The 22,093-nt window shown below is 45.2% G+C and overlaps 1 protein-coding gene across 2 annotated transcripts in view; it reads left to right on the top strand.

The window, feature by feature from the left end:
* PRICKLE2 (prickle planar cell polarity protein 2) overlaps positions 1-22,093 on the top strand; it is a 251,802-nt gene that overhangs the window by 147,040 nt on the left and 82,669 nt on the right. Inside the window, exon 1 of one of the 2 annotated variants that reach the window (XM_081901627.1) lies at positions 1,798-2,191. The exons of the other annotated variant lie outside the window; for it this stretch is intronic. The gene's annotated coding sequence lies outside the window, so the exon portion shown is untranslated. Of the gene's footprint in view, positions 1-1,797; positions 2,192-22,093 lie in introns of those variants that run through there. 2 annotated transcript variants of the gene reach the window in all.

The following is a 22,093-nucleotide window of genomic DNA, read 5'->3' on the forward strand; positions in this document are numbered from 1 at the left end:
GAAACTAAGCCATATGAGGAACTGTTGAAGGAGCTGGGTATGTTGCGTATGGAGACTGAGAGGAGATATGATAGCTATCTTCAAATATCTTAAGGGCTGTCACATGGAAGATGGAGCAAGCTTGTTTTTTCCTGTTCTGGAGCGTAGAACTTGAATCAGTGGATTCAAGTTACAACAAAGGAGATTCTCACTAAACATCTGGAAGAACTTCCTAAACGCAAGAGCTGTCCAACAGTGGAATGGACTCCCTCTGGAGGTTGTGGACTCTCCTTCCTTGGAGGTCTTTAAGCAAAGGTTGGATGGCCATGTCTCTTGGATGCTTTAGCTCAGATTCCCGTTGGACTAGATGACCCTTGGGTTTCCTTCCAAGTCTATAATTCTATGTTAAATACATTTAACAAAAATGAAAATAATATACAAGTGCTTGGGAAGTTGTCATCTGGGCATGTTCTCTGTGGCTAAGGGATTGAAAGGTATTTGTGAATTTTGTCAGTAAGTACTGGTGGCGCTGTGGGTTAAAGCCTCAGCGCCTAGGACGTGCCGATCGAAAGGTCAGCGGTTCGAATCCCTGCGGCGGGGTGCGCTCCCGCTGCTCGGTCCCAGCGCCTGCCAACCTAGCAGTTCGAAAGCACCTCCGGGTGCAGGTAGATAAATAGGGACCGCTTACCAGCGGGAAGGTAAACGGCGTTTCCGTGTGCGGCTCTGGCTCGCCAGAGCAGCGATGTCACGCTGGCCACGTGACCCGGAAGTGTCTTCGGACAGCGCTGGCCCCTGGCCTCTTAAGTGAGATGGGCGCACAACCCCAGAGTCTGTCAAGACTGGCCCGTACGGGCAGGGGTACCTTTACCTTTACCTTTACTGTCCAACTGAAACCATACCCAGACTTTCGCTCTAAGTTGGCCCGATTCTGGTGAGTTCCCACCCATGTTGGCCACACAGGTGAAACACCTGACCTTGCATTTGAACACCTGTAGGCAGGAAAGGATTCCAGGCAGGCCAATGTTTAGGCTGCAAGAGGGCAGATGGAGGGCTCCATTTATTCCCCAAGCCTAGGAGTGGATTGCTACTGGGCAAACTGGCAAATAACTGGAAACAGTGGCTTGGCTTAGACAAGGCGAGGTGGGCTCAGCGTCCAACACTCTCGCCGTTTATGTACGGGCTTGTTCATGTGCAGAGATAAAACCGTGTCGCTTTTGCTCGTGGAGAGAGAACTGGGCAACTCCCATAACTTATGATGCACATGTTTTTTTTTAAAAAAAGATCTTCTTCTTGGCCGTGCAAAAAGAGCAGGGGAAGTGAGACGGCATATTGATTTGGAGAGAGCAGCCTGATTTGCATATAGATCTAAATCCCAGGCGCTGGCCGGCGGGCCATTCGCTGAACTGTCCAGATGTAGCGCCTTTGACTTGCTGACATCACCGCCTCATTAGCATGCAGGAGAGGCGAGCACTGCAACAGCGAAGCCTCCCAGCCCGGCGAGCCAGCGAATGCGCCGCGATGGGGCTGCGCGGAGCAAACTGAAGCTCTCTCCGGCTCCGAGAGGGAGGCGGGACTGCGGATTGGATGCAGGCTCCGCTGTCGCCCAGGGTCACTCAGTAAACCCGGAGTTGGGGCTCCGCTGGAGTCACTTGGCCGGCTGCAAGGGGGGAGATGGACTGACAGGGTGAAAGGAAGGGAAGGAAGGAAGGAAGGTGGGAGGAAGAGAAGGGGAGAGAAAGGGAGAGAATCCCTTGGCCAAGCTGGAATTCCGAGGAAGGCAACGTTAAGCCTTTGCAAACGCACAGCAGAAATCGCACTTTTCCTCTGCTGATGGTTTGCACTGCAGGTTTTTTCCTTGCAAGCCACCCTATGTTTTTATGTGCGTGCGTGTCTCCTGGAAGGATTTGACCAGAGAGAGAGAGAAGTCTGCTGCTGCTGCTGCTCATTTCAAGAAATCCTCCCACCACTAGCCTATCAACAGTGCTATTGGGTTTTTCTCCCCCACCCCGCTTTGCAAAAACAGAAAACAAGATACTTCACCATGCTGCAGTGTTCCCTGGGCTTTTGCAAGCAAACGTGCACCAAAGGAAAGTAAACTAAAAGCAAGACCCCGCCCCAGCGGAGGGGGGGTTGGAGGGGCTTGGTGGATTTAAAATTCAAAATCAAAAAAACCAAACTTGCCGAAATCTGGACTCGGAGGCGGCCGGAGCAGGTAAGCGATGATGCTTTTGGTTTACGTCTCTGTAGCGTATATAATAACGTAGTGAACCGTATAGCTGTGGATGCGGCCAGCTGTAATGTAATTCTGAAACGCGCTTTAGCGGGATGGCTTTGCGCGTCCGTCTGCATTTCTCTGCCTTGGGAGTCAGGGCTGCTGTTCACTGAAATAGTTAATTGCTAGCCTGGGCATTTAAAATCGCCAGGAAGTCAGAAGGAAAATACTTAAGCAACTTGATCTTCTTTTAAATAATTGCAAAGGGAGGGGGGAGTCTCCACCACCCCACCCCCTACAAACATCTGTCAGAGTTAATTTTACTTCATGGTCATTTGTGCCCCAGAGTGTTTAAGACCTTTAGGGATTTTGAAGCGAACTGTTGATGACTCAGACTTCTAGCAGATGATATTTTTAGCGTGACTGGTGTCTCTCCCCCCCCCCTTTTTTATTTTCCTCCCCTTTTTGCAGTCCTTAGAAGATACACAAAAGGCCCTTGACACACAGAGTGTCATCTCACACCTTTGTTTTCTTTAGAAACAGCCGGATCCCTGTAATTGCTGAACCAAGATGGTTAGAGCCCGGCTTGGTTTTTCTTTCTGTCGCTTTTATTTTTCTGTGTTTCCTTAAAGCTTACTTTGAAAAGGCAGGGCACACAGGCCACATCAGCACAACCTGTGGCCATGGAGTTTTTAATCCGGTCGTTTGCCCTTTTCTACTTCCAGCGACTGGGATGTGCCAAGAAGGCAAGACTCATTATTCCCACCAGTTAAGAGCCACCACTCCTTGCAATTCTGTCTCACTTCCCCCCTTAACTTGTCCTGCTTCCCTTTAATCGGTGATTATTTCATCTTGCATGTCAAGTGCCTTTAAAGGAGACGTTATCAGAGCCTTGTGCTCTGATTTTGATGTGTGATCTGGATGCATGGTAAAGTCAAGGCTGGTTAGTTTTCAGTACTAGCCACAATACCTTCTTCTGGGTTTTTTGGCTTTTTCTTCATGCAATGAGTTTTACTGTACCAAAGCAATACAACTCTGTTTCGTTTGCCAGTTATATTTACTTTTTAAATAAAATTTGGTTCCTTCTTGTCGGAAACCTAAGTGGTTTAGAGTACACACACACACACACACACACACACACACACACACACACTTTTTCTCATTCTGATTACTTTCACAGATGGCTAAGTCCAGCTTGTCTCAAGGGATACTGAACTTTGAAATAATTACCATATTAAAAAGACTCTGAAGTCTTCTAATATCCCAAAGCATGTTAGAAAGCCTTCCATTTTCTCCATTGGTAACAGGAGAGCTCTGCCATGTGGTCTTCCGCTTCTTTGCAAATGAAGACTGACCATGTCCTAATGGGCTTTGAATCAAGGCTACCATGACACCAGAATGTATGTAGGGATTCCTTGTAAAATAATCCCCCCCCCCCAAGAATTGCTGGAGCACAATGAAATGTATAAAACAGTATAATTAGCTTTGAGGAAGAGGGGTAATGGATGTAATCATTGCTCTGGGCTGGGAGAGAGGCTTGGTGTCAGCTCAGAGCAATGGCAATCTCTTGCTTCCAGATAAGACTTTTGCACAATGTCCTGGTCTAATTCATAGCCTCATCACCCTTTTGCTCTCAGGCATCAGAATAAGTGTGATGGGTGCACCCTCCTGATGTTTGGGGCTAGGACTCTTGTCATGGCTGATCATTGGCCATACTACCTGAGGCTACAATAGGAGTTCCTGTTCAGAACATCTGGAGATCAGATTGGGATAGGTGATGGAGAATCTGCGTTGCTATGAAGACTCTAGGGTTGCTGCTGTTATACTAGCGCAAGGGGGATATCATTTGTGCCATGTCCAGTGCACACCTGTACCCTTAGCCTCTGTTACGCAGCACAGAAAAGGAGGCTTAGAATCTTAGAAGTTGGAAGGTACCCCAAGGATCATCTAGTCCAACCCCCTGCAATACAGGAATGTGCAGCTCTATCTCATACGGGGATCGAACCCACAACCTTGGCATTATGAGCACCATGCTGTAACCCACTCAGCTGTTGGGAAGCTGCCTTCAACTAAGTGAGCACAATGGCCCAGATAATTCAGTATCGTCTACGCAGATTGGCAGCAGCTCTTCAGGGTTTCAGACAGGGGACGTTCTGAGCCCTATCAGGAGATGTCAGGATTGAACCTAGGATCTTCTGCACTTTCCGTTCTGCTTATGTGCCCTTCTGCAGGTTTGCTCTGCAGCACGGGTTATCTTGCATGTGTTTTAATTATACAGTTCCCACTGGACTGCGCCAGCTTGAAAATGTAGTTTCCTGTGTTCAGCTAGCCTGCATACAGCTATCTGCAAAAAAAGAGAAAAAAGAGCAGAGAGGCTACTCTGTTCAGAAATAAAGCCTGAATGTGAAAGATAGAATGCCTTCTTTCTGAGGCAGACTCCTCTGCTTATTTAAGTGGCTATAAAGGAATCCATTGAGATGGGATGACTGCATGCTATCTCGCTGAGCTGGAAAAGCAATTGAACAGCATAATTAAAAACCACACAAGATAACCCACGGAGCGGTGCAAGCCTTTAAAAGCACACTCATGCTATACAAACTGCTCCGGAATTAAAAATCACAGGGTGTATTTAGAGATCTGTCATTCTCTAGCCTTTCTTTATCCCCCCACTCCCCAACAAAAAAAAAGTGCACTTGAAATGATGGCATCTGCTGAATGCACACAGTGGTGTGTTTTGAGTTGCCATTAGGAATCTGACAGTTCCTGCTAAGTTTGCCGGCTGTTTAGGCTAGTGTGTTTGCTCTCTGCCATATGGGAACCCTTAATGGCACTTCCAAAAGTTGGGCATTTGATGATCACGAGGCCAGAAACATACACACACACAGAGAGAGAGAGAGAGAGAGAGAGAGAGAGAGAGAGAGAGAGAGAGCTGTAATGCCCATGAAAACAGATTTTAGGTCAGGAGATGGATACTTTTTAAAGAGATTTGAGGATGTAAAATAAAATTTATTGTTTTCAAGCTGTCCAGGGCTGCTGCAGCTTATAACAGAGCTGCACAGCTGCATATATCCCCCAAGAACTGGAGTATTTGGGAAAGGGGAAATTTTGCGATGTTTATCTCGGATCCTTTTCCTACCTGTGGAAAGCTGAGAACGGGTGAGCAGATTGGGGTGGCATAGGCTGAACCAAGAATGGGTGTTGTTTAGCACTTAAAGGACTTGGGGCGCAGGCTCGTGGCACAAATTTGCATACGCTAATCACTATGGTATTGATGTACCTGGGCAAATTATGGAGATGGGTGGCAGTGTTGCGCTTTGCAGGCTCCCATCTGCACTAGGCATTTAAAGCAGTATCGTACCACTTTAAACAGCCAAAAGAATTGTGGGAACTGGTGTTTCTTAAACGTGTGCAGAAAGTTGCTAGGAGATTCCGGCTCCCCTCCCAGAGCTATAATTCACAGAGTTCTCGGAAGGAAAGGGTCTAACTATCAAACCACTTTGCGAATAGCAGCTCTGTGAGGGAGATAGGGGCATAGCTGTCAACTTTTCCCTTTTCTTGTGAGGAATCCTATTCAGAATAAGGGAATTTTCCTTTAAAAAGGGAAAACGTTGGCAGCTATGGATAGGGGGTCTCCCCACAATTCTCAGTGGCCTTATCAAGCTATAGTTCTCAAGATACTTTGGGGGAAGCTAAGGGGATTTTAAAGAGGCATGTCAGTGCTTTAAATATCCGGGGCAGATGGGGCCTGGAACTTGGTGCAAAAGACTTAGCCCCCCACCCCCGGGCCTTCTGTAACCAACACCCTTGAGGTTGAATACCACTGTCGTCATCACCACCTGTAAGAGTTGCCCTGCACATTACCATTAACCAAAATTTTAAAAAATTAAAATAGGTGTGGGGCAGATTTGGACACCTCTGCTTTGCTCACTTCTGCCTGACGCCAGGAAATTGGATTGGCTTATACACCTGTGGCAAGGAAAAGATAAGTAGGATGTTCTCTCCTGTCAGTAGTTACTCGGCTGCGAATCCGGTAATTTTGTATTTCCAAATTTTCTTTCGAATGGCAACAACGTAATGCCCCCACCCGCCGCTTTTCCAATTTCCACTTAGAGGAGGTTCTGCTTTCTGATCCCTTTATCTTTTGGCTGAAGGCCAAGCACAGAGGGACAGAACCAGAAATGCTCCGGTTTTATGTATATTATTTCCAGAAAGGCTTTCAGGGCCCTGCCATCACTTTGGCCATAAAAGTAACCAGGAATTAAGTTCAGATAAATGCAAGGTTATGAGGAATACGGCCGAAGGTGATTAAGAGGCCTGATCCTTTTGGTCCCTCCTGTCTCTCTCATTCCTTGAAGTATTTGTTTACTTAAACATCTAGGGCTTATAGAGTCTGGCCACATAGCAGTCATTGCATAGCTGAAAATGAATAAAAACACAACTAACAGAGAAAGCACTTCACTGCTTAAACGTAGCCCAAAGAGAGAGAAAATTCAAGAGCTAGTGTGTCAGCAGATACTGTTGTTGTTGTTTCTGGATAAAACCAGATTCGAATCTTCACTCCTCCATGAAGCGCACTTGATTACATTGGGCCACTCACAATCTCTCAGCCTAGCCTGCCTCTGAATCTCTCTAGCCTCTGGCCCTCAGGATTCTCCCTACACCCTTTACCAGCCCTGCTTCATGCCCTTCTTGAGTGTTTGGCCTGGCTGAAATATGCCCTTGAACTCTTGTATATTGGTTGCCTGCATGGAGGATTGAGAAGGGTGTGTGGAAACCAGCCCACTGTAGAAAGACAAACTTGACCATTGTTGTTCCACCCACTTTTGCCTTGGGCCCCACCCACCATGGGCTTGTGCCCCCACCCCTGAAGGTTGCCCAGAAGGGATGAAAAAGTTTCCCCTGCCCTGGTTTCTATTGCCTGGCGAAGACATCCAACCCACTTGCTGCCAGACTAGCAATAGGGAGAGTCCATAGCTCAGTGGTAGAGCACATGGTTGTGTGTGCAGAAGGTTCTCTATTCAAGCCCAGGCATCTCCAGGGTGGAAATGGGCAAAACTCCAGTCTGGAAAAGTGGACAACTGCTGCCCAGTTCTCACCAACCTGGTGCTTTCTGGATCTTTTGGACCACAGTTCCCATCAGCCCCGACCAGCCTCAGAGTTGTAGTCCAACTGCTTAGTCTGAAGACGTGTTCATGCACACGAAAGCTCATACCAATAACAAACTTAGTTGGTCTCTAAGGTGCTACTAGAAGGAATTTTTTAATTTTGTTTTGACTACGGCAGACCAACACAGGTACCTACCTGTAACTGGCTTATCCTGAGGCAGCTTTGAATGTCCCAGCAATCTGCCCACAGATTTCCTGTTGCTGGGAATTGTAGCTCTGTGAGGGAAATAGGATCCTGCGACCTGATAAGGCAACCCAGCTTAACAGAATTCAAAATCCCCAATATCAGTCCACATGGCTGTTGTTTTGGGAGTTCCTGGCACTTCGTTTTCACTGGGCTGGCTGCCACATCCCACAGACTTCCTGGCAGCTGAGCAGTACCCGTTCCTGACGCCTCAGACCCTTTCATTCATGGCCATCCCTAAAGGAGTGACTTTGTTTGTACCGTTTTTTGACCTAACAACTCTCCGCACCCTGAGCAAACTACAGTTCCCAAGATTCTTTGGGGCAAACCCATGTCTGTTTAAAGTGATGTAAAGGACTGGGAATGAAAGAGGGGAAAATGTAATTGAATGAGTGTCATGCACTATTTTGCAATAGCCTTCAGTCTTTGCCAGATCAACTCCTGACTGAGGTTCTAGATGGGCCGTCTTCCAGTCCTGCCATATTCGACTCCCCGTCCCTTTCATTTTACCTTTGTGTACATATGCTAGGGCTGGGGCAAAGAATCTTTAATGTTCTGTCAAGTTCAATCTCTCAATAGCCATTAAGCAGAGACAAGATGGGAGAGAGAAAGGGACTTGTGGTAATTTTCAGCCTACTGTACAATGCTTCCTTCCTCCTCTGCTCCTCTTTGGGAGTTGCAAAATTGTCAGCTGTTGAAATGCAGCCAACGTTTGGCAGTTGTGCTAATATGTGGTTGTGTGATGACACCAAGAGGTCTGATGTGTCCAGGACTATTGCCCAACTTTCGTAATGAATAGACTGACTCACCTCCCTAGGTATCTCATTATAGTCTGAGGAAGCAGCTTCCCGAGAAATTGGAGCCTAACTTTAAGAGTTCCTCCTCTTTCAGGTCAGGCCTTTCATACTTGCCTAGACTTCCTTTGTGCAACGGATCCCCTGTGTTTGATTATTGTCTCATTATTATTTTAAACCCACTGGCTTGTTAGAGTGCAGATTGCTCTTCAAACCAATGCAATTTTTGTGCGTTGTTGATCAAGCCCCGTATAAGCGACCATCCTGGGAAACTGTAGAGTGATTTGCGCCTGTAGGAGAAGTATTGATATGAAATGACCCTGCCTAGCGGAGTTCCAAGTGAAATATTCTCTCTGGGGTTCTTATCTGATGCAGCTGGATCAATGTACGAAACAGTCAAATCGCAGCGCTGAAATTGATGGTGCGCTTATACAAAGGAACAATACCTTTAATAAGTGTGACGCTGAATCCATGGTAGGCTTGGGGCTCTGGGAGGGAGGGGAGAGAGGCATCTGCAAAGGTCAGCTTGCTCTCAGATCCTGCGACCTGATAAGGCAACCCAGCTTAACAGAATTCAAAATCCCCAATATCAGTCCACATGGCTGTTGTTTTGGGAGTTCCTGGCACTTCGTTTTCACTGGGCTGGCTGCCACATCCCACAGACTTCCTGGCAGCTGAGCAGTACCCGTTCCTGACGCCTCAGACCCTTTCATTCATGGCCATCCCTAAAGGAGTGACTTTGTTTGTACCGTTTTTTGACCGCAGCGTAGCGTTTGGCCTCAGCCTAGTTGGGATAAACCTTTTCAGCAACACAGGCCTGTTTTAGCTCACTCCTCCTGGCAGGTCCTGGCTATGAATCTTTCACAGTGTCTCTGCTGTAGACTGTTAAAAATTAACATCTTCATAAGCAACTGGCCACTTCCTTACAACCTTGGAGACCTCCCTAGATGCAACTGCTTTCTCCCAAAGAAGACCCATCAATGCAGTCTGCTTAGTGAGGTGTTTTGGGGTTGTTGTTTTTTAAATTAATATTGAGAAACTTCAGGGCCAGCCCAATACATTTTGCTGCCTGAGGCAAAGGGCAAAGTGGTGTCCCTTACTGTTCCAGACTGGTGGTTGAATTTTGCTTCAACAACACCATATTCCCATTCACCTGAGAGCAGAAGGCTATCTTGGTGGATGCAGTGCTGACCACAAAGCACACATGGCTTGGTCTACTTCCTGCCCTATAGCATTTTCCACCTGAGGTGACTTTCTCACTCTGCCTCATGGTTGAACCAACACTGACAAGCTGGATAACCCAAGTAGGGCCGGTGAATAAGATGTGATTTCTGCAGATAGTCTTCTAGGATTGGTTCATTGGTTTGGGTTTGCAGTTAAGTTGGTTGGTTTGCAGTTTTGTCTGCCATTTTGGGGCTTGGAACTGCCCAGTTTTAGAATACTAAAGGCAATGCTGAAGATGTTAGAGGGAGCCAGCAAGAATCTGAAGAGGCTTCTACATCATCCAGGCTCTGCTCTGTTGGTGGATGAAAATAAATGGGAAATTGGAGAAGGTTCATGGCTGATCTCATACCTCTTCTCTTGACTATTTTAGATGTGCATCTGTTTATTTAAGGGAGTGGGATAAGGAACCTCTAAGCCCCTTCAGCCTCAGTCAGCATGGCAAATGGTACAGATGGATGCTGGGAGTTGTTCAGCCAAAAATAAGGCTCCCCTTATTTAAAGACTCATACAAGAGCTCACAGTGATCCAAACAGTAAAAATGCAATCAGACCATTAAAAAGCCATCAGCAACAGCCATCTGAAACCAGAAGAGAAAACATCCAGTATTGTTCCTTCTTCATCAACATAAAAATCTATTATGCAGGAGGATGTTGACTAATCTGCTCGAGAGAGTTGGCCAGACATGCCTTCTAAGGACTTCTAAAGTGAGAGGCAGAGATGCTTCCACAAAATAAGTCACACTGAGCAATTCCTTCTCTGAAGATCTTGATGAAGGGAGAAACTTATTGAGGTATCCTTGGTCTACACTGTGGGTAACCTTTGGCCCTCCGTATGTTGAACTTCAGTTCATATTAGACACAGCCAGAATGGACAGTGGTTGGAGATCATAGAATCATAGAATTGTAGAGTTGGAAGGGACCACAAGGGTCATCTAGTCCAGCTATTTTGCCCAACATGGGGCACGAACCTACAACCCTGAGATGATGGGAGTCATAGTCCAACAAGATCTGGAGAGCACAATATTAGGGAAGGCTGCTTTAAGACTGCTTTCCTTGGCAGCCTGGGGCTTCCTAGAGTGGATATAGCTTGTAATGGAAACAGGAAGTGAAGATTGAAATGGATTTCCAGTCAGGGAGGTATTCCACAGGCCTTCAAGGAGGATTTAGGTTGAGAACAGGATATGAGATGGCATCAGCGCTGCAGCCGGCTCACCACAGTGGAGGTTTTCACAGTGTTTGAGATCCTTCGGAGCCTGGAGATATTACAGATAGTAAATTTCTTTGAATGCTTAGAAGTGCTGCGCCAGGGTGAAATTAGCCTGTATAAATCTATAAATGCAGCCAAAGAACTTAGCTAGACAATGTTAGTGTTACGATAAGGAGAAAAGATATATTTAAATGGGGGGAAATATTCCGTGAGAAAATATGAAATTGTGATTTCTGTTAACCTTTTCTTCCTTGTAAAAGCAAACTATAAAAAGAGAAGTGCTGTATCAGTGAATAATTACACACCCCTAAAATAATCAAGATCTTGCATCCTAATGTTTCACCTCAATTCAGGAAGTGACGAACCTCTTGAACATTCAGAGTGAACAGACTCTCAGGACTCAGCTATACAGCTGCAAATAAAATGTTTTAAGCGTATTGTGAAGTGCAGTATACAAATGTGACACTAGATGGAGATAGCGAGCCATGGCAAATTCAATATATTTTTCAAAATGTGGTTGTTTTTTTAAAAAAAACATTTTCACAGTGTTTTTTTTAATATATGTGCAGATTCCACCTGTCCAGCCTTTCAGAGCAGTGTGTTTCGGTTGAGACTGAGCATTATTCTCAAAGTACTGAGTGTGTTACAAAGGATTTATCCATTCTGTGATTCGAGAGAGAGCCAGTGTCTTATGGCCTTCAAAACATTCCATGCCTTCAAACATCCCGGTCGTTTTGTGATTACCTGTGCCCCCTGGGATGTGTGAGATGATAGAGGGCACCCTCAGTCATGCAGAAATCATAGGATTTGGAGAATAATAATTGTGGGAAGCTTATTCCACTGTTACTGAGCTGCACTTGCAATTATGCCTTGAAGTGTGTGTGTCTCTTCCAGTATGCTTCCAGACTCACCGGAGAGAATTAAGGGAGGTATTTTACCAATTTTCAAGGTGGGACACACACACACCCCCGCACCGCAAAAAAAAAAAAATGTTGAAGGGGGAACACTGCATGTTTACTATATGTGTATTTTGTATGATAAGGTGTGGTGGTGCTGTGGCTTCCCATAACCCCCTTCCTTCTACAAGGGATTGGGAGTGATGTCGCTGCACCAGACAGGAATACCAAGAGCTTTTTACGTGGCTGGCTGCCAAAAGGACTTTTGCTCTTCCTGCCTAGCTAAGCTACAATGCCCCTCCTGGACAAGCAATTGCGGAAACAGCCTGCTATACTGCATAAGCCTGATGTAAAAACAAGGGTCCTTTCCTGCACCAATACTTTATCATTATTCTTGTTCTTGTTACTTCATTAAATTTCTATACCGCTCTTCACCCAAGGATTACAGTTTACAATATGAAAACACAAAAATACATAACATAGTAAAGAAAGAAAGAAATACCCTTTCCCCCTATTTTAAAAGGCTGTAGATTGTTTAATTAGCCAATTAATGTTCAGTGTTTTATATATGTTGGAAGCTGCCAAGATTGGCTGGGGCAACCCAGTCAGATGGGCGCTGTACAAATAAATCAACAACAACAGCAACAACAAAAGCAACTATTATTATTATTTATTTTCTTGGACCCAACAACAACAACAACAACAACAACTATTATTTATTTATTTATTTATTTATTTATTTATTTATTTACTTGGACCCCACAAATTACCCCTGTTTTGAGAAGACCACATTCAGTGCCTTCTTGCCCCAGTTGTTGAAATTATCTACAATATTTGGTGAAAAGAGGCACATCTGTGTTTGTGTGTGTGTGCATGTGTGTGCATGTGTGTGCGCGCGCATATGTGTGTGTATGTACACACATAAACTTATGCAATCCAGGATTATGGCAATATTTATTGGATTTGGACTATGTTGTAAGATGTATTTTGAAATACAACAGAAGGTTGGAAGGGAATGCTAAAAGCATTGCACGCTGATATGTGTACCCACGCAAGCAGCCCTTTTGCTCACCCCTAGTGGGATGCTATCACTTGCCTCTCCTGGCTCTCTTTGTGCTTGCTGCTCATCAGATTTCAGGGAAGGCTCTTGCTTGTGTTGTGAGTTAGAAGATTCTATTTGCTCTGCCCTGCAATTTCAGCCTGATGGCGTTTCTGCCTGATGCAATTTTATCTCGTTCACTCCCCCAGTGGTAATAGAGAAAAGATAAGCTGTGCTAAGAGACGTCCTCATGGCTCCTTTTCTATAGAATGAGAAATACTAACGCATGGATTGCCTTGAGAGTAAACCTTTGCCTGTGCTTTGTACCACTATCATTATTTCAAGGATCAGCTTCGCCTAGCATTTTTAAAAAATAAATAAAGGGGAGGGAGAGAGAAAGTTGAATGAATTAAGATTAATGTATCAGAATATATCCACCAGGTGGCAGTCTACTGCCCCACACCCCCTTTCTCCTATATGGAAAAAAAATTATGGGAATATAAGGATTTGCTGACTGCATTTACTTCTAGGTCAGCTGCACATTGCTTCCAAAGGTATATAAATATACACTTCATTGCCTAGTGTGCATTACTATTAAGGCTATGCTAAGTGTTTATCTAAAAGGGACACGGGTGGCACTGTGGGTTAAACCACACAGCCTAGGACTTGCCAATCAGAAGGTCGGCGGTTCGAATCCCTGCTACTGGGTGAGCTCCCGTTGCTCGGTCCCAGCTCCTGCCAACCTAGCAGTTCAAAAGCATGTCAAAATGCAAGTAGATCAATAGGTACCACTCTGGCGGGAAGGTAAACGGCGTTTCCATGCGCTGCTCTGGTTCACCAGAAGCAGCTTAGTCATGTTGGCCACATGACCCAGAAGCTGTATGCCAGGCTCCCAATCGAGCGAGATGAGCGCCACAACCCCAGAGTCAGCCACGACTGGACCTAATGGTCAGGGGTCCCTTTACCTTTACTTAAGTGTTTATCTGATTTGATTTTCCAGTGGAAAGCAATGCTCTTTGGGTGAGATGTTATTGGAAGAAATACCGTATTTCTTCCAAAACCTCCCAAATAGACCTTACAGCCCCTTATATACATTCTTATTGTCTTCTATTGTTTCCCTTATTTGCTCCTGCTGTGGCACCATTCATCTAAGGACCTGGGAAATCCAAGCCAATCAGAGATTTCATAGTGAATGTAGTGGCACAATGCAGCCAATCGGATTGGGCTACATTATGAAGCAAACACAACCAATTTAGAGTGAGGGCACTGCTTCCTGAAGAGGGAAAAACACACACACACCATTTGTTTTATTTTTGAGGGGCAGGAATATGTGCAGATTTCAGCGCTTACAAAAATGTTCATGCCCTCCCTCACAGCTCAACTCTGCCTAGTATTTATTTCCTTAACATACTTTAGGTAAAGGTAAAGGGACCCCTGACCGTTAGGTCCAGTCGCGGACAACTCTGGAGTTGCGGCACTCATCTCGCTTTACTGGCCAAGGGAGCCGGAGTACAGCTTCCTCCTCTTTACTCTCAGTTCTTCAATTGTGGAACTCGGCAAGCAAGGGGGGAGAAACCAGCCTGAGTTGACTCCACTTACTTTTGGAGTGTCTGCTTGAGGTCCCAATGAGCACTTAACCGGCTGCTGTTAAGGAAGCCAAACATCCCTTTCTGTCCTCTCCAATTCCTGCATCAAATTATGTCGTGCAACGTGAAATTCTAGTGTCAGAGCCAAGATACAGGAACATGAGGACCATCTGCTGCAGCTCTTGCTGGACTTTGCCCCAAGTGAGGGAATGCTTGTTTCAATGCTACTCCATATTAAAAACAAATAAATACACGAATCTGTGCACATAGGGGAAAGGCTTTCTGTTATGATGGTTTTATTTATGTTAAGTTTTTTAAATAAAATAAAAGGTGGGTCGATTTCAGACATCGACTTTTCCAGCTGAAGTATGAAGTGCTGTGCACAATAGCTTAAACATGTGCCTCTTCTCATTCTGTAGTTTGACTTTTATTGATAACGGGGAAACTAGATGCGAGTATAGCTCAGGGAAGCTTCCATTCTCTAGTGTAGCACACGTGTTTTCGGTAACAGCAAGTAGTAGAAGAAGAAATAATTATCATCTGTTTGTAATCAAGGATAAAAGCTTGTGATTTGTTTGTGTTATGTGAACACCGGCTCTCCCAGGGCAGGTATCCACAAATTAACACACCAGCCCATTCCCTCCATTGAGCTCTCATTTATGTTTTGGTTTGGAGAAGGTGAGGGGAAGCTGGAGTCTGATCTCCCCTGTATCCCAGCACTCGTGAGAGAAATCTCTCCCTCTGGCCTTCTGCATAGGAAGCAGTCAGGTCTTTGGTCTATCTAGTTCAGAATTGTCCATGTTGATTGGCAGCTGCTCTCCAAGGTTTCAGACAGGGTCTCTTTTCACCCTGCCTTGCAGATGCCAGGAACTGAACCTTCTGCAGGCAGATGCCCTGCCACCCTCAAGGTGTGTGAGAGGATATTCATGAAAACACTACTTATTTAACGACAGTGGTGCCTCGGGTTATATACGCTTCAGGTTACAGACTCCACTAACCCAGAAATAGTACCTCGGGTTAAGAACTTTGCTTCAGGATGAGAACAGAAATTGTGCTCCGGCAGCGCGGCGGCAGCAGGAGGCCCCATTAGCTAAAGAACAGTTTCAGGTTAAGAACGGACCTCTAGAACGAATTAAGTTCTTAGCCCTAGGTACCACTGTACTGAAAACACTCCCAAAATGGTAACACAGGATAGCTGGTACAACAAGTCAATGTTTGTGGGCTTCTGAGCTTTAACCTACTCCAGTGGTTTTCAACCAGTGTACCATGGCACCCTGGGGTACCTTGAATATTGGTCAGGGGTGCCACTGGCAACACTGACCTCTGACCCTCTTTCTTTCCTTCCTTCCTTCCCTCCTCTGATGCCTTCTCGCATCTCTGCCTCCCAAAGATTTGCACAGCTGTTTGTTGCAGCAGCCCTGGCTATAAGCTCCCTAGGCGAATGGTGCTTCTGCGGGTGCTGGTTGCCAGAAGCTGAGGTGGCCTCGGAGTAAGCAAGCAAGCAAGCAAGCAAGCAAGCAAGCAAGCAAGCAGGTGAGGGAGCCCAGCCAGCCAGTCCGCCAGCCGGGAATGGACAAGTAAGCCCCAGGTCCCTGTGGGGCAGTGTGAGGAGGCACCTCTTTTTGGGGCAGGGGGGCAGCTCAGAGACCAGGGCGGCAGCTGCCTGGAGGACCCCCAAGGAGTGGGGAGAGAAGGCTGAGGGAAACACTCTACAAAGGAGGGTGTTTGAAAAAGGGTGAGAGGCTGCCAGCTGTGCAGGCAAGGGGGGGCATAACTGGGCTACTGAGCCCCACAGGGGAGCCGCAGAAAAAATGTAATTGGTCAAGGGAGCCATGGACACAAAAGAGGTTGAAAACCTCTGACCTACTCCATTTCTCCCCTCTGTGAGAAGAGCACAGGAGAATCTCAGGAGTGAGGATACAAGCCCACGGTTTGCTCTAAGTGATCTTGGAGACAAAGCTTAATCCAAACAGTTGTGCTTTATAACCGCGCTGGGATTTGAACTTGAATCTTCTCGTTGTAAGAATCCAACCTTAAGCTTGCTTTCTTGGAAGAGAGTCTTGCTGATTTCAGTGGAACTGATTTCCAAGTAATTGCGCTGTAAAGTCTTCGCCAAACGCTCTGTTCACGACACCAGCCCTGGCACCAGCTCTTGGAGAATTCATTAGGAGCAATTTTGGCTAGAAAGTTAAGGCCAAATTAGATTAAATTAAAATCCTATTGGTGGGAGGAGGAGGAGGAGGAAGACGAGCAGCAGCAGCAGCAGCAGCTGGGGAGGTTGGCTCTACTGACAGGCCAGGAGGAGATTGCAAGCAAGCTCCACAATGTTAAAATTTGGCACGGCCAAATAAGTGATTCATTGTCACTTAGCAGTTTTGCTTCAGGAAACTCATCATTTTCGCCCACCAGGGGGAAGTTTAATTGGCACACTGCTGCTCCCCAGTTATAAGATGTTGGGGGGGGGGAAGTGTCCTTCAGATCTCCTCTAAATCCTGGAGTATCTCCTTTGCACTTCCCTCTTCTTTTTAACCTAAGCTCTGAACGGCCATTATTTCTGATATTTTTGGGTAGATGTAACCTTCCATTTTCCTATTCAGGTTTCCAATTCAGTTGGGTTTTTGGAATCAAAGCCCGTTCTTCTCATTACGGAGCATCTGTGTGTACATATGCACAGCCTCGGATTTATGAATGCCTCAGGAAAACCAGGCTGTTCCTTTCTGTGAATCATAAGATAACAGAATTGGAAGGAACCCAGTGGGTCATCTAGTCCAGCTCTCTGCAATTCTCAGACAGGATATCCTTTACCTAAATCATTGGTGATGGCTGCCTGTCCGGCCTTTTCTTGCAAACTCCCCAAAGACGGAGAATTCACAACTCGTTTTGAGGTACTGGTTCCTTTCATGCTCATCTGCTTTTATGGTTAGCAAGCTTCTTCCTTTTTCATATACAACCCTCAGCCTTGAATCTGCTCTTTATTTATTTAAGTTTGTTGACTCAGATCCTGTTTGGATGTGTGATATTTCACCTTTGGGGGCTGTGCCTACATGAAGATCAAGGACAGGTATTGATTGATCTTGTAGTCTCCTTCCTCCCCCTCCCCCCCCAATGTTCACCATTGTTTATTTTCTCAAAACCTGCCTGTCCTCAAAGAAAAGCTAAAGGTGTCTATCGACAGAAAAATAAAACCATGAATCAATAATTTAAAACACCACGGTATAACACCAAAGCATTGAAACTTTGATTTCCCTGACCATGAAGGCACCCAGTTCAGCTGTTTGCTCACATGATTAAGTGGAGGGGAAGCAATGGAGGGAGGGAGTACCCACTCCCAAAATCTCCTAGGGTGCCTCCTGTTTTGAAGGGCTTTCCAGCCCAAAGATGAAGAACCGTCAGAAAGTAGACAAGGGTCCTTGAAGTTGAAACACACAAGGACTTAGTGCAGAGGTTGCTGATGTCAAAGTGCTTTCAGCAGCTGCTTCTAATTCTGGTTGCACAGGCATGCTTGTGATTCATACTTCCATTACAGAAAGCTCTTTTTTATTCTTCTTTATCAATTGTCTCTAGCAATCACCTGAACACCCACCCACTTGCTCACAAGCTGCATCCCAGTCCTTTGTGCTACTTGCGACTCAGTAGCGTCACCAACACCAGCTCATCCAGCTGCTTCCCCCAAGATTCAAGTTGCTTCCAGAGCAAAGCTTTGCTTTGTATCATGAGTGGCAAGGATAACGTGCTCACTTTTTTGAACACATCGAGTGTTCATCTGTACTATTCGTTTGGAGCCGCGAGTTCCATTTTAGCAGGTGCCTAGGCCAGCCCCTATACATGCATGATGGCAGACAAAGGACTGCGAAAGCAGATGCAAGAAGGAATAGGTTCTTGGAACAGAAACCACGATCTTGACTCGCCAGCCACTATTGCTCCACACTTGGTGACATCAGTGGCTGGCAGCTAGGGAGGCTGCCCTACAGGTAGCTGCCTACCTTTGGGTGTTGCAGCCTTAGGCAAGAAAAGAAGCAGAATAGGACAGGGGAAGGGGACCCAGCACCTCAACCACACAGCCCACATTGCGTAACCCTAGGTGTGCCGCACACTAAAAATTTCCAAATTGCCTGCTGAGTTAATGTTTCTGAGATCAGAACGTGGGCTAACGTGTTGCAGCCTGAACAGATTGTGCAAATTAAATTTCCATAAGTATCATTATTTTTTTTGCATCATTTAGTTTGCTTCTGCTAGCCATCAGGAAAAGCTGCAGTGATGGCGGAAACATACCCAGATATTGATCGCTCAAGGCTTTTCTCTGCCCCCTATTGGCTTCTAAGCTTTTGACCTGTATAATTATCGCCTTTTCCACGAGTGCCAGAATCTTGACATCTTTTTACAAGTGAAAGTCGAAATTCTCCGAATTCTGGGTTTTCAGAGTGCAGAAGCAATACAATACAGTGCAGGCAGCCTTAGCAGTATGTTACGTGCTAGCTTCCTGACCTCACTTGTTGAGATACTAAAATAGGTTTACGTGGCTGAGATGGATGTGGGGTTAGTGACATCTGGTACCAATAAAGCCCTCCTCCCATATTAAAGTGTTCCAGCTCTATTAGGATTACATAAGTGCCTATCACTGAATATTTCTTCAGGAATTGGTTGCCTGCTCTGGACTGGGCTTGTTTGAGCTCTCACTACCTCTTTGTGGCTAGTGAGTGCAAGTTACATCTTTCTTTGCCATTTCAGAGCCAGTATTGAATTCTGCTGCACCGATTGAATCACTTGTGCACACACCTAGTGATATAATGTGATGGTAGAATGCTAAGATGCAAAAATAGACTGTACCACTTGAAACTGCAGGTGGGGGTGCTGTTTTTAGATGCTCCACCTTATAAAAAAAATAACAAAAGCCTCCTGACAAGTAAATAACTACAGTCCTTTCCTTGATGCATTGTTGTTTTATTCAGTGAGCTTTCTTTTTTGTTTTTTGCATAATAATTTTTATCTGTTTTCAATTACAATAACCCAATAAAAGCCTCATTGTCACAATACCAAATTATAATACAATTAATAATGCAAATTGTTCAGACGCCAAATTATATTATTTTGTTGGCCCCCTGCGTGCTAGAATTGATGATTTGATCATTTACTTTAACTCTGCTTTCCAAAAACTTATAAATTCCAATTACACACCAGTCAGAATAACAAACTCTTGTACCGCAGCTGCAATTTTAACGACTTCTATTCGCGTAAATAATTTACAGTCCTACAGGTGAAGCCTTCAAACTCTTATTTGGTGAGCTTTCAATACCAGGGGACGATCAAATGTGATATTCTCACTTGCAGTCTGATTTAGCTACTTCAGAGCACTTTACCACCGCACCTCGTTCTGCCTTGGTACCATTTCTGGAAACTAGTGTGGAATCCATGGAGGCTAGGTTGGAGCAGGCTGGTTAGTGCTGCTGCAATGATTCAAGATCACCTTCACAGATTGGAGAATCGGGCCACAACTTACACAATGAATTTCAATAGGGACAAATGTAAGGTTCTGCACTTAGGCAGATAGAACCAGCTGCACAAATATGAGGTGGAGGGCACCTGCCTTGCCAGTAGTGCGTGTGAAAAGGATCTAGGAATAGTAGTAGACCACAAGCTTAACATGAGCCAACAGTGTGATGCAATAGCAAAAAGAAACAACAAAAGCAAATGCTATTCTTGGCTGCATCAACAGAAGTATAGTGTCCAGATTTAAGGAAGTTATAGTCCCATTCTATTCTGCCTTCATCAGACCACACCTGGAATACTTGGTCCAGATCTGGGTGCCACAATTTAAGAAGGGTATAGACAAGCTGGAAGGTGTGCAGTCAAATGATAAAGGGTCTGGAAACCAAGCCTTATGAGGAATGGTTGAAGGAGCAGGATATGTTTAGCCCGGGAAAAAGAAGACTTGGAGGAATTATGATAGCTGTCTTCAAGTATCTCAAGGGCTGTCACATAGAAAATGGAGCGAGCTTGTTTTCTCCTGCTCCACAGGCTGGGGCCCAAACTAATGGAGTCAAGTTACAAGAAAGGAGATTCTGACCAAACATCAGGAAGAACCTTCTGACAGTAAGAGCTGTTTGACAGTGAAATGGTCTCTCTCGAGAAATGGCGGACTCTCCTTCCTTAGAGGTTTTTAAGCAGAGATTAGATGGCCATCTGTCATATATGAACTAGTTGAGCTTCCTGCATTGGGTCTCTTCCAACTCTACAAATCTACGACTCTATGATTCTAAATGCTACCAGTGGTAAGTTCTACTCTGGAGCTCTCAGCTTGCTGATCTCATTGTGGACTAGCTCTCTTGGCTCACTGGAAACTCTGGGTGATAGCTGACTGGCCCCAGGAGCAGCAGGCTTAGCCTTCGGTCAACCATAGCATTGGTAATAGTGGGGTATTAAGTGGCTTGCTCGTTCTGATATGTTTTGCTACTGGTTAAAGAACCTTTCCCAGAATCGCAGGTCCTGCTGGGTCTTGTGTCACAACTTAAGCATATGTAAAAGAGTCGGTGGTCAACATGCTTAAATAATGACAACGTTGCATTTGCTCCTTAACACAAGGTGGCCTGACATGCCTCTCCACTGCTTTTTCCTCCCCAAAATGTTTTTTTACATTACCAGTTTTTAATATAGTCCATAGCTGATCTGTTTGGGGGAAACGGATGGAAAACTAACTTAACTTATACGATCTCTGCATCAACACCCATTTTTTTTCTGCCTGCGCTGTACTGTTTTCTCATTGTGTTCTTTCATTTGATCTTTGCATTTAATTGTTGTTTTTTAATTTTTGCACATTTCTCTCAGCGTCTTTGTGGAATAAAGAGCAGGTTACAGATATCCAAAAATAAACAATAGCATACATAAAAACTAGGGCGAGATCCCTTTTGAGATTTATTTGCATTAAATCTTGGGTATCTAGTTGTTTTGGATTCAGCAAAATTTGGGTTGTCCAACTTGGGCTTGTGAAGAGTGCTAGAGTGCTCAGTTTTTTTCAGAGGTCATTAAGATAATCCACTGAACAGCTGTACACAGTATATCAAAGCCCAGTGCTTTGGACAAAAGCTCTGTCCTTTGCAAAGTGTTCAGTACACCTCTATCTAACGTGTACTTGGGTCATTTTGTCCTAATGGTGCTATAGATTTTTGGGGGGCTAAACCCCATAAATTATTAATTGGTAGGATTTTGATTATTTGGGAAGTGAAGGGGAAAATAGAAACTGCAGAGGGATTTCTGAGCTGGCCTATGCAAAACGACCTGGCCAAGCTGGGGCCATTAAGAAACAATACAAGGCCATTGACAATGCAAGAGAACTGTCTTTCCCCCACTTGCCATGAGGTGTGAAGGTTGCCAGCATAATTGGATGTAAGGTGACAGGAAAAGAGAGTCCTGAGCAAGGGTTGCTGGGAAGAAGAAGGAAGGAAGGAAGACTGGGATCCATCTTGGGCAGGCTGGCTGCAGGCTGGCTGGGAGAGATGGACTCCAGGGCTGCACTGATGTGAGGCACAAGTCCCTCTTGAAATAACCATGCTGTGAGATCTGGACTCCCTCCATGCAGACTGTAAATAGGTGAATGAACCGTATTTCTTAAATCTATGGCAGTCTCCACCATGTCTCAATTCTCCAAAAGAACACAGACCCTGGGTGAGTGCCTGGAACCCCATGGATTCTTGCCACGGCAGAGAGGGGGGAGGCACCCAACCTTTGTAACATTATTATTCATGGAACCCCAATGAATATTAAACATGTTGCTCCAAAGGCAAATGAGTATTGGGGGAAAGTTGTACCTAAAA

The sequence above is a fragment of the Podarcis melisellensis genome (assembly GCF_964234715.1).
Source record: "Podarcis melisellensis genome assembly, chromosome: 2".
Taxonomy (NCBI): Eukaryota; Metazoa; Chordata; class Lepidosauria; order Squamata; family Lacertidae; genus Podarcis; species Podarcis melisellensis.